Raw genomic sequence first — 18,827 nt, 5'->3', positions numbered from 1 at the left:
TGGGCTTTTCATTAATGTAAATACTTATATCCATAAGCAAAACATCATATGTAAAAAGAGAGAAAAAAAAAAAAAAAAAAAACCTAATAATCACATTTGACACAACAATTGATTGCATGAATTGTAAATGGCATTTTTAATAGAAAGTGAGAGGTATGGGATCCTAGTATCCCAAATTTGAGAAGATCTGATTTCTAACAAGTATTTTGTATATGCTACATAATTTTTTTCCACATATATCAATGCTTTACAAATAAGCATGGATGCAGGTGTAACCCAACATAATTGGTAGGGCACATGGGTGTAGGTGGAATATAGCATAATTAACAAAGTCAATGTATGTTGCTTCATGCAACTCATTCCTTGCTTCTTGTAACCTTGCCATTTACAACTACCTAACCCCTTACAACTTATCCTTCTCATTCATGGGTTAGAGTTGGATAGTTTTTTATCCTTCTCATTCATGGGTTAGAGTTGGATAGTTTTTTGTTTTTTGTTTTTAAACATAATGAATATTGTATTTATATATAAATCGTGCTCATTCACGTTCAAAATTGGGATTTTACATCATAATTTAAAGATGGCTAAGGTCATTTAAAACTTCATTTGTTCCCTATCCTTTTTTTTTTTAACAGAATGAATAGTGTATTTATATATAAATCGTGCTCATTCACGTTCAAAATTGGGATTTTACATCATAATTTAAAGCTTGCTAAGGTCATCTGAAACTTCATTTGTTCCCCATCCCTTCCCTGAGAGTTTTCCCCATACTTCTTACAAAAATATCCCATTACTAATAGCTTGTGGCTATACATTCTACAATATTGAAATAATAAATATTTACACTTATAGTTTGCCATACATAAACATTTTTAAACTGAGTGAGAGAACATATTACTCCTCCATCCGCGTTGGATTGTTAAGATCAAATCCAGTGAATTCTTCTTCAGTACTTGAGATGTTCTCCTCCATTTTGAGCTTCAGGTGCTCAATTTGTTGTCTTAGTGCGCCCACCTCGTGCTCCAGTTGCCGGATGCGCTCCTTTTTGAGCTGCTGCTCCTGCATAGCCAATGCCTCCTTTTGCTACTGGTGGATACACTCTATAGAATAGCTAAACCTTCCTGAATTTCCAAATTCTCTTGCACACAGACCTTACAGGTATTCATGTTGCTGCCACCTTCCCGAGCTTTGCCCTCCCTTGACCCCCCCATCCTAGGCCGAAGGTAGCCCCAGGAACCGAACAAAGAACTTTCCTCCGTTGAGTTACTATGCATGCTCATGTTCTTCACCAGGGAACAACCCGAAAGCCTAATCTCCAAGATACCGCAGACCCCCAACTCAGGAATGTTCTAGACACTTAACCCAAAGCTCGCATTTTGCTACCCAAACTCCCCCGCCCAACTCAACTTACCAGCACAATTCTTTACATCACTCAGCCTAGGGACACTCTGCATATCAACACCCAACTTCACCTCTCGATTGCATACGCCACCAGAGACCACCTTGATGGCCAACGCTTTGACTCGAGACCCGCAACAATTGCTCAGTGACCCCAACTTTAGTCGTTGGGCCTTTGCAAAGACCACCTGAGAAGAGATTAACCATAAACCATGACAACATATCAAACCGTTACCCCATTTATAGAAGGTGCTAGTCTGGATTTTGATGTAATATTAGAGATTGGTACTCATGAAGTTGAGATCCCAATGCTCCACCATAATTTCCCATCTTTTCTCCTCGTCCTTCATCCTAACCCACACCTTCCTCCCACACATAATCTGAGCAGTTCGGAGCAGAGGGATTAAATGTTTCTCGTGCTCTCCCATTATCTTACCGTCCCCTATGTTGGATCGTTGGCTATTGCAACAACTTCTATGCTGTGGAGTTTGGGTTCTCACGTTGTGAGATCTCCCTAAACCAAGTGTAGTACCTTCGTGATGGATGCAGCCACGTTGCTGCAGCGAGGTGAGTCTTTCAATGCCACGAGGCGTGAGGACGGGCTGGGCTGAGTAAAGGCCGATGAGACAATGACTGACTCAGAGTGAGAAATGGAATGAAATGGAGAAGGGTGTCATAACTGAATGGAGTGGAGGAGGGATGAAATGGAAAGGAGGCTTAACATGATAAGAAGGAGAAAGGTGACGAGGGCAAGGGAGGAGAGGTGACATAGGAGATGGTGGGGGGGGGGGGTATAAAGAGAGTGAGTGGAGAGAGGGGGTAAGGGATATTGATTTACATACCCTAAGATTTCGAAATTGCTTTGCCTTCTTAAACTCTTAATCGAGCCAAGAATGCCGACCTTAGTCCAATATTTGGAACCCATGACTAAGATTAGGGAATGCATATCGTTTCCTCTATCTCATTCACTATACTTCTTTCTGCATTCAACTGACAAGCCAAATTTGCTTGCTTATCTACTTCCTGGTTATTCCCTCTTAGGATGTGAAAGAACGACACCAAATCAAAGAGGGGAATCATACCTTGGGATCTCTGAATGATTTGATTTAGATTCATGTTTTTTTTGCTGATGAATTGTATTTCATATGTTTTATGATCAACATTGAGTCTCCTAAGACTTGGATCTTTCTGATGCCCTTTTTTTGAGCCAAGGATAGTCCTAGAAACATACCATAAGCCTCAGCTTGATTGTTTGTCTTCCTACCCAGGCCCCAAGCATATTTGTCTTCGATGTTTCCTTCGGGATTAATGAGAATCCCTCCCCCTTCTGCCACCCCATGGATATTTTTTTGTTAATATTGGCTCGACTTTACATTAACTATGACTTACATGAATCTAGTATATTTCACATACAAACTCCATTGAATCATTTGAGATATAAATGATGCAACTTTGCATTCTTATAATTGGAAAGATATTAGGAAGAAATGAAGGATAACTCTTGATCCTTGATATGGCCATCTGTACAATATTAAAAAGTTGTATAAAAAAATAAAAGAAAAATCATGTACTTACTAATTGCAAGGAATTAATGTAGAAAGAGAAGAAAGATGGATGCTTCCAGTTTTATTTTGAAAATGTGTAGTAGCTATAATCACAAATGACCTTGAAAAAACAATAATAGTGACAACTAGAGAAAGATGAATAACTAGGTACTTTTTCTATCATTGTGTAAGTATTCCAAAATATTTTACAACATTTAAGCAAAAATTAAAGTCAATTTTTGGAATTATAATAAAATGCATGAGTTAGTTGCTTGTTTTTTCTCTTCTTTTTTGGATCAAAGGAAACAACCTATTGGATTGAAAAACTAAGATGTCTTATTGCCATATATTTTACTAGTGAAAATGAGGATATTGGTGAAAGGATAATAGCTTGAGTGGTAGCTAGAGGGTTAATTCTCTCCCCACCGGGGGTTCTATCCTTTGGAGACATGTTAGCTCATGTGGCAAAACTTGAACAAGTTGAAAATCATGACGAATAATTCCTATAAGCTCGAAGGGGCACACAAATTTGAATATCTTGATATTGAGGTGAATAGTGGCAACCATTGTAATTCCATGGTGGGCCTTGCCTAGAACTTTGGACGAGTGATCATGAAAAAAAATAAAAAAAAAATGAAGATGTTGGCATTGAACTAATTTTATTAATTTTAACCAACATCACTAATATACATACAAATATACAAACAAACACATCAACCTTTTTAAACCAGAAAACCACAAATTGAAAAAGCCACACATGGCAATCATCTTCGGTAAGCTATAACAAGAAGATACAAAATCCCATGAAAATACAAACTACACAAAAACTAACTACAGTACAATAATTATACAATAAACCCCAGTAAAAAAATTAGCCACCATAATTTGAACTTGGATAATCTTGCTAATAACTATTTCAAATTATAACTAAACCACATTATAACAAAAATAAATAACTTATTTAAAGAATATTAATTAAAAAAAAACAATTTTTAAATTTTCTTTTATGTGGGTGAAAGTTTTATTGCACAATAACCAAACATATACCAACATTAAAAAAAATATCTAAAGCCTATGTGGATGCACGTGTATTGAAGGCCCATCTAGATACCCAAATTCTTCTTTGAGACATTTTCGCTTATAGAATTTTGTTATGAAACGCTCTTCTCGATTGCACCAGATGCCAACAATATCTAGTAAGATATGAGCTACTAGGTTTGTGGGAGCATTACCTAAAAGTATTTCTATTCAGCGAATCTTGGGAGAGACTGAGCATAATCTTGTACGACAATGCCACACAGAATACAAAATTCAGAATAACCAGGGTATTGTATCTATTGACTTCCAAAAAATATGCAAAATATCGCTATCACAAATAATGAAGGTGATGAAAGGATGGGCCTATGTGAGCATGGCCTTAACAATTGACCAATGTACTTTGAAACAACAAGAAAGAACACACACAAAGGTGAAAGGCAACATCTCGGGTTTAAAAAAACAAAAACCATAATTAAATAGGTGAAAATTGTAAAGGCCCCACAGCCAGAGAGACGTTGTGGTGTTGCTTTTGCATTGGTCAAACATTGTATGGATAAAAACGAGAGAATGTGTAAGTCAAAAAACACACTTAGAAACCTTACATGGGACCATGTTATACTTGGGAAACAGGTACCAAAAATATAGAGTAGTTAATTAAAAATTAAAAGAAGAACCATCAGAAAGAAGTTGACAGGAATAGACCGGATTATCCACTGGCTGAGGAGTGATATGCTTACTTTCTAATGCTATTTCTTTTTCTCTATTATACTTTTCTTTATTTTGGTTATGGCGGATCATGGTCCTCCTTAGTCTCTTCATTCATCATTAGGCTCTCCCTAGATCTCCTGTCTCGCACATGAATTCCCTCATTGGCAATTCGATTGTTCTCTGGTCGTTTTTCAATTTTTTGTTGTTTCCCAGTGGATCTATTTAGGAGACCAAAGTGGTTTTTGGAATTCTTTATTGAAGAGTGGTGGGCACTTGTAAAAAACCATCTCTGCAATAGAATTCAGTGCAAAGGAGCATACAGTTGGTGTAACCTTCCAGGTTCTGCTACATCAAATCTTTGATTGGTAATGTTATTCTTTTTTTTTTTTTAATCCCTAGGCATTTAAATTGAATTTTTCCATTTGGGCTGATGTGAAACTTAGTCTTGCTTGATTATCCAATTCATGTATTATGTGAAACATAAATTTGCCTTTCCCAAAACTCTGCTGTGATAATGTTTTATCCAATGCAAATGATGCCTTGCTTTGTGTTTGTTTCGCGTGGGCATTATTGATTAGTTCAATTCTTTGATTTGGGTCTGCAGTCAACAATGGAAGAGGTTATGGGTTCTTGTTATTTCATGAAATGATGGATGAAAATCACTTGGGTTTCTTGTTAATCTTTTGGAAAATGGATGAAAATTATTGGATGCTTCTACCAGTTGTTTCCAATCGTACCCAAGAAGTTCTTTTGATCATTTGCTGTCTCAGTTTATATTGGAATCTTGAGTTCTGCTACAGTTCAATATGATTTCGAAAAGTTTTAGATAGGCTTACAGCTGGTCTGACTTTATTTTTATCACAGGTGGCAAGCTGCAAATAAATCTTCTCGCCAAAATATTATTTAATTCCTTTGTCTGGCCACTTTTCTCAGCCAAACCATCGATTACTGATGGAAAGCGAGAAGTTCATGGATTGGCAGTGTGAGTTAGGCAGGTGAATATATTTCTGTTTTGGCACTATTTTTTTTTTAATAGAGTTTTCCATAACGTGAATTGTAGGTTTATAGTACCTGGAAAACTCATTTTCACCTGGTGCTAATTTCGAATCGAAAGTCAAGTATTTGGGGCTAGCAATAAAGATTTTATTTTCTTGGTAATGTATTAGGTTTAGTACATTGGCATATGTATCTTTCTAACATCACAAACGCTGCAGAACTTCCTATGGGGTCAGAAAGCATTTTGACGATGCAGAAGGCACCGAAGCTAGTAGCATCAAACTGACATATTGTAAAAGGTAATGAACTGACAAAACTGCTATATGTATTCCATTTCAAGCAACCGAGAATATCATCATTGAGTTACCATTTGTTTTGATCAAATTTAGTCTGATCCCTTATAGGGTTTTAATAGGAAACTTCTTGTACCCTGCTGGGTACTTAAAAGTCACCAGCTAGGTTGCTATTCTAAGTAAACAAGTTGAATTCACTTAAAACATAAAACATGTATCAAGTAGCCCTTGTTTTTCCTGTGGATGCATGTTAAACATGGTTTACGTACATGATCCTAACAATGTCTAAGTTGCAGGAATTGCAGTAATGGTGATGCGGCAAGCCACATACCCATGAATTTTCTGAGGACACAAAAACTAATGGCACGGAGCCTATAGAATCAGTGGATGCTGAATTCTTCCCATCCAATCAAGCTAATAAAGAGAATAATTCTCTGCAACCTCGACCAAAGTCTTTTGCAAAAAAGTTCAAAGAAAATAAACCTGAACAAAAAAGAGGAGCAACTGGCCATGGCAATGGCACATTAAGCACTACAGATTTAGGAGTGCGGGTGCGGAGGCGCAAACAACAGAACTTGGAGGAAAATCATGGATCTAACTTGAGGCATGAGCAAGAAGTCGCATCAGATCATAATCAACAAGAAAAATAAATCAGCCAGTTAGCAGACAAAGACGAAGGCAAGCTCCTAAAGCTGCTTCTGAAAAGGGCAGGGTAAATCAATGTCCAAGGACCCCAAAACGGTAAATCTCAAACTTCTTCCTGGAAAAATGTCAACTTAACAATTTCTTTTAGGGTGAGCTTTGCTCCACATGCACATTGGATAATCAGTAATGACTATATTGAAATTTTAAAGTTAGTGCCAAGTGTCTACTTCAGTTCTTTATTGTTCTTCGTCAGATCTTCTCTGAGAAAGCTATGAGAACATTTAATGGAGAATACATATAGGCAAGATAGAAAAAAGGATAAGCAAAGAAGTGCAGTTCTATAGTACAATGACCGGCTTGAGGGAAGCTGTTCTGAAAGTCATTGGACGCAAATAAACTCTTTATAAACTTTGTTATCATTTGTCATTGTTCTAATATTTCTCTGTTCGAATTCTCTTCTCTTTTCCAGGATCTATTTAACAAATTGAATGTATATTGGGTAAAAGGGATTTATGGTTTTCATAGGAAAATTTCTTAAGTCACCTGAGCTAAAAGAAACTATAATGTCAGGTCCTCGGAGGTTTTGTTTTTATTGATTAATGAAACCTTTTTGGCTTTTGATGTCTCTTATCTTCCTGAAATTGCACAATCCCAGGGTTTTTTTTGTTAAACTTATGTTTCTGCTCTCCTGTAGCATGCTAGAGTATTATATGACTTTAAATGTTAGAAAATTGAAATGAACCAAAGCATTAAAATAAATATAGACTAAGAATCTTCTCTCTAAATATGAGCTTCTACAAAACTATAAGCGGGCAGATCATTTTCTTTCACAAGTTGATTGTACATTTGGTCAAGGGATATATGGTTTATATAGTCAAATTACTTTAGTCCCCTGAACTCAAAAAAAACTATAATGTTAGGTCCTCAAAGGTTTCGTTTTTATTGAAAAATGAACCTTTGGCTTCTGACGTCTCTTTATCTTCCTGAAATTGAACCATCCCAGTGTTTGTTGTTAAACTTAGGTTTCTTTAAAGGTCAGAAATTGAAATGAACCAAAACATTAAATTAAATATAGGCTAAGATTTTTCTCTTTAAATGTTAGCTTCAACAAAACTATAAATGTGCAGATCATTTCTTCTTTGTGTTCTATTTCTTGAGTATGATTTTCTTCTTTGTGTCCATTTCTTGAATACTTCGTTTCTATGTAAAAGGCAATAAAACTTACATGAAAGTCCCTTAAGATTTGATACAGAAATTCCCTGCCAACTACAGCTTTCTTTTTTGTAGGTTATATGTGTGCAATGCTAAAACATTTTTATGAAGAGGATGCTTCAATAAGGTTGCCAGCTCTGTGTGTGTATATTTTATACAGCAAAGTTCTCTTTCTGTTGACACAATTCGCAAATCTGCAAGAACGGAATCCATCACCAACATTTTATAGTAATACAGATATCATTTAAGGTGAAATCCAGCATCATTCTTGGTAGTACTGGTTCTGTAGCTCAGCCGGTAGAAGGGCACATTAAATTGATCAATATGGAACTGAAAACAAGTTTTTTATGAATCCATATCTATTGCAAGGGTCCCAATATGATAGACAGAGAGGTTAATAAAGGACATTAAAATGCTCTTGTGGTTATTGGCTACTTCAGGAGTTAGTAGCACGTTACACTTATCAGGGGTTATTAAACTGTGATTTCAATCTCTGGCTAGGGTTAGGTTTAGGTAGTCAATTCTTTTTCATGACTAACAGCATATTTTTGTATATAATCAGCATTTTGGATTTGTGATAACCCAATATATCACTGATCAGTTGTTGATTAGATTTTTTATTCATTACAGATTAGTATCATGTTTGCAAAAGCTCTTGTTGGTCAGATTTTAAGGCTTAACTTTTGATTAGGTAGTAGAGTTGGTAGGCTTAACTCAGTGCATTGGTGTGGGTTTATAAATATGGGATTAATTTCCTTCACTGTTAAAGGCAGGGAAAACTGGCCAATTTTGTAATCAATCCCTAAAAGGTGGGCGTGTTTAAAATTTGATGAGGCAGCCAATCAGGAAGGAGGAGATAAGTGAATTTTACCATTATGCTTTAGGAATCGGTTAGGCAACTAACTATGAAGCAGAGATTATAGTGATGCAAGGACCATCTGTAGGCTGAATGCTAGAAAGCTGTCAAGTTTGAGGGATTTTATTAATGGCTGGAACTGTATTAAATTTGAAAGCTCCAAGATTTTCTTGAGGAAGTAGGGAGCTTGTATCACTGTTCAGATAATTAAAACGGGATGATGTCAGAAGGGGAAGATAGGTTGGCGGGTTAAATGGCAAGTGTGGGGACTAAATTAGGGCCAATTTATCTAAAATAATGACCTTTTAGTATGGGATAAACTACCAGGACTAGAGTATTAAGGTGTATTTAAAAATTGTTTTTGGAATGACATGTGATTATGGGCTACATATAATGACTATGTTCTTGAGGATCATTACCTTATATATTCTCATTATAATTGAATTGAGACGTTGATGGAACACAAACGGCAACAAGGTCTCTTTGGAAGCTTAAATTTTAGTCTTTATAAAGGAATCACAATGTCACGAAAGTTATTATAGTTTTATTTGTAGAAATGAGCAAATTACAAGTATGGATTCTTCATAAGCTCAAAACTGTGAAGGAGGATGAGGGATCAGAGGACTCCGATATTGATTCTGAAAGGGTTGTGAAAGGTGCCAAAGGTCAGGGAAAGAGCTGGCAATAGATAGTAATGCAAGGATAGGACCAATGTTTGAGGATTTTGGCCCTAAGGAGTAAGCACCCATAGGAATCTTATTATTTTGGATAAGGAGATGAGAGAAAGCATGGAGACAATCCTACCTGCAATGGTCAGGACTCAGGTTTTGCAATATATACGTGGCTGTTGTGAATCTTATGCTTCATACAGTGAAGTTGGGGCCAGCTTGCACAATGTTTTCAAGGAGCAGAAACAGCTGAAGGAAATTGTATCAAGTCAGTAGCTGCAATAATTTATAGATGCAAGAAGTACGGCTGGACAGAGTTATGGTGAAGCTTGAAGAGATTGAGCCAAGACGTTAGTTGTAAGGGAAATTAACTAGCTTGTGCCTTGAATCCTGATTTTATTAAGTTGGTGGAGAAGTTTCCCCAACTTGAAAGCAGGGACCTGCGCAGTGGTACAGTAAGTTTGGCTTAGTGAGATGGTTTGGTTTGTGGTGGGTAGCTAGGCATGTTGGGATACTGAGAGGTTTAGGACTTTAAGCATGGGACGGGGGAAGAGGTTTTGGGAGGGTGAATTTGGCACTGGTAGTCTGTGCATATGCCAGTAGGCTGCTTCTTGTAATAACCATATATATATTCAAATAAGTGTCTCCTTAAAAAATATCACTGAATCACTTTTGATTTGCATTTGTGTTCAATGCCACAGTGCTATTAAGAATTTCTAATTTTGTATCCAAGGTTAAATTGTTGATTTCAGGGCCTTTCCTTATATTGAGTATACCATGGTTGAACTATACTCTCCAAGCTTTGAATCAATCTTACAAGTTTTGAACCTGATATTTTCAAGCCCGTGAAGAAGGTTATGTTTGCCACGGGTTACAATCACTGAGATAGCCCCCGGGGAACTTGTGACCCTGAAGTCTGTTACCTGTCATAAAGGTCGGATTCACATTAAGGAGTTCAGTTTGTTGCATGGCCTTGTTTCTCAGTGATTACAATGGAGCTTTGATTTTGCTACATTCATCAAGCTGAATTTAGTCCATTGTAGTACAGGAAAAATATTGATGGGATTGTCCAGTGACTACAGTAGTTTTCCTGTTTTAAGGACTCTATGACACTTTTAAAGAATTATTATCGCATTAAAGTTTATTTTAACTTTTCATATTTGTCAAGATAAATTTCAGTACTGAAAGGTCTCTTTTGAGTTTCAGGTAATTTTTGAAACTTCTGAAAGAATAAGGTTGTTTTCAATTATAACTCTTCATTTCTTTTATAATGGTGAATAAAACAAGGAGATATGGAATTATGATCATGGAATTGCTCAATGTTCTTGTGTATCTTGTTGTATATTAATAGTAAATCCAAAAAGCTTACACAGATCCTGTTGTGAGGCTGAGAAGCCTGGTGGATAGGAAGCTAATTTTTTACTCGTGATGAGTCCTATCAGTCAAATACGGAAAGGGATTCTATTTGTCATCCTTGGTCAGAGCATATAAAATTGGTTTTATTTCTATATCTTATACTATATACTTTCATCTGGTGTCCAAAGTTATAACAACTGACACATGTATGTAATAGCATTAATATTTGACTCACGAGATGCACCTGCATTCATTGGTTAACTTGCATTTATAGTTGCAGTCATTAGACGAAAAGTCAAATTAAAAGTGACTCAGTTCACTTTAAGACCGGCATTGTACTAAAACACAACATCAATGTTACCATTTCATCATTTACTTTGAAGACATAATCAGATTTCTTATAAGCAATGCCACTGCATAGTGACACACCCTTGCTACCAAAAGTTTTTCTTTTTTTCTTTTTTTGGTGTGTGTATCATTCTCTTGCATTTTAGATCTCAACTCAACAACAGAAGGTAATTATGGGAACTTACATTAAATCAGGAGGAGAAATTGCACTTGGAATTTCATGCCTTCGACATATAACTTGCATTTGGGATTGATCGGTATTTAATATTTGATGCAACCACTCACATTAACCAATGGTCTCATTTTGTGGGCCAAAGGCTTAGAATTAAATACTTGAGTCCAAAACAAATGATTAAGTTCAAATTTATAAAAATAATAGAAATGTAAAATATACGACTAAACATTTATTTCATAAGAGATCCAAGCCTATTTCAATAATGGTACATAGTAACTGATGCAGGAGCATTGTGTTTGTTGAGAATTTTGCAGTTTACTTTTTCTTTTAGTACATACTCATTTTTTTCAGGTTTTACAGTAATGTTATGGCCTGACGCTTGTGCTTGCCGTACAAGAATTTCAGTTCATCTGGGTTCAATTTTGGTAGTTGAGAGGCAGTTAAGGCTAACCTTCCACCTTGTGGAAGGATGACCTTTTTAAAATAATTCTATGAGCACATTCATTTTCTTCATGCAGATAGGGGGAGATAATATAAGATACCTTTATTAATGTCCAACAAATGACAAAAATAGTTCAATAATCAATTTCAAATTTTAAAAATAATAAAAATTTAAAATAATATGACTAAAAATTTATCTTCATAAGAGATCCAAACATATTTTAATAATGGTACATAGTAACTGATGCAGGAGCCTTGTGTTTGTTGAGAATTTTGCAGTTTATTTTTTCTCTTAGTACATGCCATTTTTTGCAGGTTTTACAGTAATGTTATGACCTGACGCTTGTGCTTTCCCTACAAGAATTTCAATTCGTCTGGGTTCAATTTTGGTAGCTGGAGAGGCAGTTAAAGCCTCACCTTCCACCTTGTGTAAGGATGACCTTTTTAAAAAAAATTCTATGAGCACATTCATTTTCTTCACGCAGATAGGGGAGATAAGATAATATACTTTTATTAATGTCCAATAAATGACCAAAAGTAGTTCAATGAGACTGTGAGAAATAGGGGTAGAGGGTACTGAAGATGTGAAGAGTCTGGGAGAAGGTATTTTAGAATGATTTTGAGTGGTGTATGAAATTTGTCTGTATGATAAATGGTGATAGCATGAAGAGCTTGTTGTATTGATCTAACGGGAGATTTATGAAGTCTAAGGTTTAGTTATGTTTGTCTGCGAAATTAGCTGTTATTACTTAGATTTGCCTGTTTATCCTGCATTATTCACATGACTTAATCTTCTGTGCATAGATTCAACCTAGAATTTGGATTGAGCTCTGTTTTTCTAGTGGAATCCAGCTTGAAAGGCCATGGATTTCAGGATATTGAAAGGCTATGATATTGTCAGGATTTCAGATTGGCGCATTACAACATTTCCACTAGATTCTGTCACATATGAGTGTATAGTACTGACATTTAATCAAGAGTACCAAGCCCTCTATGTACCTTGATGTTGGTGTCATTGACTGTTGAACTTCTCTGTCATTACTTTAGTAAAATGTACCCTTCACTCAAGCAAAATCACTGATTAGGCATGTTAAGCTTTTCTATCTTCTTTTAATGCTTAGAGGGTGATATTGATGATGAGGATCCCAATATAGGCAATGATTTTGATGTTATGTAGCTATTTGTTGAAGCATTATTTTTTTTTGACTCTAGAGGATTTAGAGCCTCTTTATTGATGTATTTTGGTTCATAGATGGATTGCACTAGGTTGTATTTTGGTTATATGCACCTGTACTTTCTATATACAGGAAAAACTTTGCTGATTTGGATTCATATGGATGCACATGAATACATATGTTTTTTTTTTCAAAGTTAAAATGTTTTATGTATTTTTGGTTGACGGTTTTAGTCCAGATCAAGTTTTGGGGGTTGACTAGTCCGGTTCTGATACATTGTTGAGGATGTTGTGATCATTTTCTATCAAGCAAAGAAGGGGAAATCCATTCTTTCATTACTCAGGATGGATGTCATGTTTCAGTATCGATCTGTGATGTACCATTTGACATCTTATACATCTTGTCAATTTTGTTTTCATATTTATGTGGCAATTATTTTGTTTGATATTGATATTGCTTTAAAGGTTAAAAAAAATTAAAAAAATGATTTTTTTTGTTTGAAGTTTCCTGATAATTTCTGATAACTTCGAATAATTTCCCTGATATTGCCGATAATTTATATTTCAGGCTCCCTGCGATAAGTTCCTGATTACAATAAATTAACTTTGTTTTTGATACCCTAAAAATTTCAAAATAAGGCAACCAGAAGCTTTTAACAATAAAGCATTTCAGTCCTGCTATACATCTATGGAACATGTTTGCAGTATATTGTGTGTGGGCATTCATCAAAGCACTCTGGACCATCATAAAATCTCTCAGGCTAATTAGGGGGTAGTATTACTAATTAGTCGAAGTTGGGGGTTTTGCTGACAAATATGAGGATATTTGAGGAAAATATTACTTTCTTTATATCATTTCAATTATAGGGCAACGAAACTCAGAACATCTGAATTCAAAGGGAACGCTCTAAAATTATTTTTTGTGGATCAATAACTTGAAATGGTTATTGCGGGTATGGCCATCTGAATATTGAATACGCATTTCAAATATTGTACCTAGCTATTACTAATCGGAAATAGAATATCAACTTTGGGCTGGTATGTGTTTAAAGATAAAATTTTGGGAAGTACATGTTGAAAAGTTTTGAATCTTGCAACAAGTTATGCGGACATATGCTCCATGTTCTAAAAGAATTTCCATAAGCCTCAAGGATTTGAGGATATATTTCAGTTGGCGAGAGTAGTTAGAAATCTCTAGTTATATCCTCGAGTTTCAAATGTAAAGTTATGAATTTCAGATTATGGACTTCGATCATCATAATCACGATATCTAAAATGAGATTTGGTGACAAAAACTATCTCAAAACCTAAATATATGGACGTTGTAGGTCTTGCAGTCTCTGCATGCCATATCATGTACAAAAACTCATTTAAATTATTTTGATGTTGTTGCTTCTTCAGAAAGAGTGAATCTGAGATATTTCCGCCGCCAAATCTACCACATGGCAAGGGTATGAAGAGGTCAAGGAGAGTGGCACAACGGTTTTAGCTCAAGAGGAACCTCACACCACATTGAAGCTCCCCAGGCTTCATGTTGTCCTTACTCGGAAGGAAAAGGAGGACTGGATGAAAATAACGGGCACAAGTATACAGGAAAACCAAGGAAGTCGACTCTTGTCCAGAAGGTACATTATTTAGTCATTAAAATGTCTTGTATGGTTTAATAGAATGTGTTGTGTATGAAATCTTTTTTAATGGAAATTTCTGGAAGCTCCACTCATTAAGAAAATAACGGATGCAGGGGCTAGGACTTTGTACAGCATTGATGTGTCCGTCATCTATTGAATACCTCAATGACCCTCATTGTAAGTTATGCTGGTCATATGTGCAATTATTTCTGTTAATCTGTAATTCGGGAACATTCACTTTCATGCATTGGATTCATAATGTCCATCGGGCAGTCATATTTCTTTATTCAACTAAATTAAAGTGCCCAAAATCCGTTTTGTCTTTTATTGATTCAGACACAAATTACTCAACACTGAGGCAACTTCCCAGGACACACATGAGTAAATTAAGGAAGAACTATTTTACCACCAAAATGAGAAGCTCATGTTATTTATTACTACATAGTGATCCTTATCTCTATTTCTGTATTATAAATGAGAGAATACAATACATCGTGAGTCCTGATCTCAACTGATTGCAAAGGTCAACAACCTAGCGTCAGCGTACTTCCAGAGGCCTTCTGTATGTGTTATCTCTGGATCATCACAATTAATAAGAAACAAGTAATTTTCCATGAAACAGCAGAAAAGTGTAATTTTTTTTAATGCTAAAGTGTATGTAATTTTACCAATTTATTCTTGAACCTCTTCGCAAGGAGTGGACCGACTATAGTATTTAGGAAGTCAAAATCTGATTCTTATGACCAATGTCTGAAACTACTAACTACATGATGATGATATGAGACATAGTATGCCTAATTCCATGCCATTCATCCAATTTGTTTTCTCTGGACCATGAGGATGCAGGCTGTTGTAATTATTAACTTCTACTTATCTTGTATGAGAAGGTTGTGGTTATTGTATTCATCACTGTATTGTAGAGTTTGTCTCTGCATGAGTAGTTTGCTTCCAAGGTTTAGTAGATTGTTAGATCTAGTTGGATATAAGAGATTCTCATCAACTAGTTGGCTCCTATTTTGGTTTGTGATTGAGATGTTCTCTCAAGAGTTGTTGGCTCCTATTTTGGTTTGTGATTGAGATGTTCTCTCAAGAGTTTGTTAGTGTGCTAAGGTAGTGTTTATAGTCTAGGCAAAGCTTCATGTATTTATATGTCTCTCAAGAGTTTGTTAGTGTGCTAAGGTAGTGTTTATAGTCTAAGGCAAAGCTTCATGTATTTATATGTTTACAATTGTTGGTTTACAGATTATTGAGCACAGTTTTTGTGTGTTTGGAAACAATATCTACTCGCCAATGTCTCTAGATGGTATCAGGCAGGAACAGTCTTGACTCTGTCATGAGAGGTGCTGTGATCCTGAAAATTCCACAGTGTTAATCCTAGGTAGATCTAGGATAATTGTAGGTAGAGGATTAGATTGTTTTATGGGTGATTACTATGGGGTGTCTGTGGTAGTGTTTTAGAACCATTGTTTATCAATGGTGTTGTATGTGAACGTTGTTCATCACATTGGTACAATGATCATGATCTAAAATTGCTAGCTCCGATGCCCATTGAATGAGACCATGTGCATTGTGGATTCTTTTGGTTGTCACAATGGAAGACAATGACAGATGCGTTGGTGGGGGCTGTTTTGCATTGCTTCTTAATGTGAAATTGCTCCTAGATTTGTTGCTGCAATTCAAGATGGAGGATGCGCCTGTGTTAAATGGTTTTTGATATAAGAGATGTCGTTTCTTTGAAGGGCATAGAGTGAAGGAGACCTGTCTTGGTGGAGTCATCACCAAGAAAAGAGCCACTATAGTTAGACACCATCATGGAAATAAGAGACGCCCATAAGTCAAGGGGTTGATGTGAAGACACACGTTAGGAAACACTAGATCCACCACATGCTAGCATTGCTGCCATTGTGATCAAGAGGATCTGGTAAAGTTCTAGTTGTTTTAAATTTGCTGGAGAGGCATGCAGATATGATGGATCTGTTGGTATGGCAAAAATAGATTGAGTAGGTTGGAAGTAGTTTGCAGAGTTGTTCATGTTAGATTTTAGTTGGATGTGCACAACAGGAAATTATTCATCAGTGAGTTTAGACAAAATTTCAACGGGAAAGGTCACGGGTTGTGCCTGAAAAGAATGCTTCATTTCATAAGCGTTCTGACATATTGCCTAGCTCTCTGGCATCTGATCTCTAGCAAACTATGGCACTATGATTACAGTCTGATCATCCAATCTGGAGAGGTAGTGCAAAATTGTCAGGTGTCAGAAGGAATCTTTGTGCCACAAGCTCATTGTTTTTGCAGATCTTCAGAAGGAAAAGATGTAAGCAAGAAAAATTTGTGTTTTTCCTCCAACATCATGGAATAAGTCTTTTTCCTCTCAAAGGTGAGCTTGATCTTCATCTACCGCAAATTCCGTTTGGACCTAACCTAGTAAGTGGTGCATGCTTTTTTGTTGATCAATTGCCTTCCATGGGATCATATGAATGTTTGGTACGTGTGTGGTGGTCTTTCATATAAGGGGATCCTTCTAATTGTTGGATGTAGTGTTGTGGTTTGGCACTGATACGTCTTGGATTGCATTACAGCTGTTTAGATCATGAATCAAATTAGGAGTTTGAATGGCAATCATGGATACTTTAGTGTTTGTGTGTGATCATGAGCCTTGATCTGCAAAGGTTGACTAAGCATGCATTGAATCCATTGCACATTGTATATATTGGTAGTTAAAGAGTTGAGGAGTAGCACCATGATTTGATAGAGAGACCTATGCATAGAAAAATTCACCCAAAAATGGAGGAAATCAAGGGTTATGCTATCAAGGTGGAGGAATCGTAATTGGTGCAGCTGCAGGTGAATGCTGAATAACCCAGATCTGTGGAATCTTGGCTAGTGTGTGCAGAAGGTGAAGCATGACAACTGTTGTCCTATGCATGGATAACCCATTCTTTCAAGATCGACATCGTATGATGATGTGGTTGGTTTCCATCTTCAAGTTATGGAGGATATGGTGTTGTTGGATGACATAATCAGAGTTGCAGTAGCAAAAATAGTGGTCATGTTCTAGATGTTGAGCTTATGTGCATGTCATAGAAGGCTTCAATCTAACACAAATATGGTGTTCATTTTGTTATCTTTGTGTGTCTTGATTGGTAAATGGAGCATGTGTATTGATCCATTATTGTGTGTGCTGTCAAAAAGTTCGTTGGTTATGAAATGATATCAGTTGTAAAAGAATTTCTTGGTGTGTTTGAGTTGATGGTTTGTTGTGTATCTGAGTTGAGCGAAGGATGTCTTGGTGTGTCCAAGACCAGAACTAAATGGTCCCAGGGATGGTGTGTCCAAGCTGTAAGGTTTAGTATCTGTAATGAATAGATGATTTTAGCTTAACTAGGATATTTGGATGTGCATCCTCATGTTTTGGTGCATAAGTCAAATTGGTCATTCAACCTTGCTTGAACTTGAGGGCAGATGATGCACATCCACATGGCATAGTTGAGTTGAGTTCTTGAAGTGAGCACTATTATATTTCCTTGAATGGAGAGATTTTTTGCCCATAAGGAGTTGTTAAAACTTGGAGGAGTGGGTTGTTTGTTGAATGATGAATGAGTGGACTGCTACCACCAAAAGGCGGGAACCCTTAGGGGAGAACGTTTCTCCTCCTTGGACAACCTTCTAGCCAACAGTCCTATTTGACAAAAGATAGGATAGCAGGATCTCCGTTTATCGCTTCGGTCATATTTCTCTCCATCCAAAATTCCTTCTTGAAGGAAGGTGGGTCTCATCGTGGGTGCTTCAACCATTTTGCAATCATGTGCTTTAACTTAATGTTTGGGGTACATGATATGGATCAAGGGGATAACTCGATGATTGATCGATTTTGACTATATTTTGTTCCCTCACTTCCTGGGGAGGTTAGTCATTGCTCTAGTCTAGTGGGATATCCTTTGAGGTTTAGGTTTTAGGAAGGACGCTACCGAGGAGGCTTTGATTGAAGGAGCATTCCATGGTATTCCATATTACCACTTTCCATCTTTCTTGTTTTTCTATCTCCATTCTTCGGGTGAGTGGTCATTGGCATGGGATTGGCACCCTTTCATCGTGATCCTTGAGTTTGGGTTAGAAAACTTTGCCTTAGAGGTTGATGCAGCTAAAACAAGATAAAAGCATAGAAATCCAAAAAAAAAAGATTAAATGCAAAATATGGTTGGGACATTAAATTAGCGTGTGGGCAAAAGTTGAGCATGAGCTCTACCCTCATTAGGCATCACATAGTTCCTTGAGCATTTGAATGCTTCATTATTAAAGTAACTCGTGCATTGTCCAACCTTGATGAGCAATAAATTGACTCATCAT

At 36.4% G+C, this 18,827-nt stretch overlaps 2 long non-coding RNA genes across 4 annotated transcripts in view; both read left to right on the top strand.

Annotated features, from left to right (window-relative positions):
- Positions 1 to 4,895: 4,895 nt before the first annotated feature.
- LOC149161935 (uncharacterized) lies at positions 4,896 to 6,515 on the top strand. 3 transcript variants are annotated; one of them, XR_016261527.1, is made up of 4 exons: positions 4,896 to 5,053; positions 5,553 to 5,683; positions 5,903 to 5,983; positions 6,283 to 6,515. It is a non-coding gene; the product is annotated as an uncharacterized LOC149161935 (long non-coding RNA). The 3 variants fall into 3 exon arrangements; XR_016261525.1 differs by having other exon boundaries at positions 4,904 to 5,053; positions 6,274 to 6,515; XR_016261526.1 differs by having other exon boundaries at positions 4,922 to 5,053; positions 5,622 to 5,683; positions 6,274 to 6,515.
- Positions 6,516 to 14,412: 7,897 nt separating this feature from the next.
- LOC149161934 (uncharacterized) overlaps positions 14,413 to 18,827 on the top strand; it is a 58,227-nt gene continuing 53,812 nt past the window's right edge. The window contains exons 1-2 of the long non-coding RNA XR_016261524.1: positions 14,413 to 14,477; positions 14,594 to 14,657. This is a non-coding gene — a long non-coding RNA (uncharacterized LOC149161934). The remainder of the gene's footprint in view (positions 14,478 to 14,593; positions 14,658 to 18,827) is intronic.

Source organism: Pinus tabuliformis, chromosome 5_2, assembly GCF_031772625.1.
Source record: "Pinus tabuliformis cultivar Carrire ecotype Pingquan chromosome 5_2, CPIR1, whole genome shotgun sequence".
Lineage (NCBI taxonomy): Eukaryota > Viridiplantae > Streptophyta > Pinopsida > Pinales > Pinaceae > Pinus > Pinus tabuliformis.
This window is presented reverse-complemented; position numbering and strand designations above follow the sequence as displayed.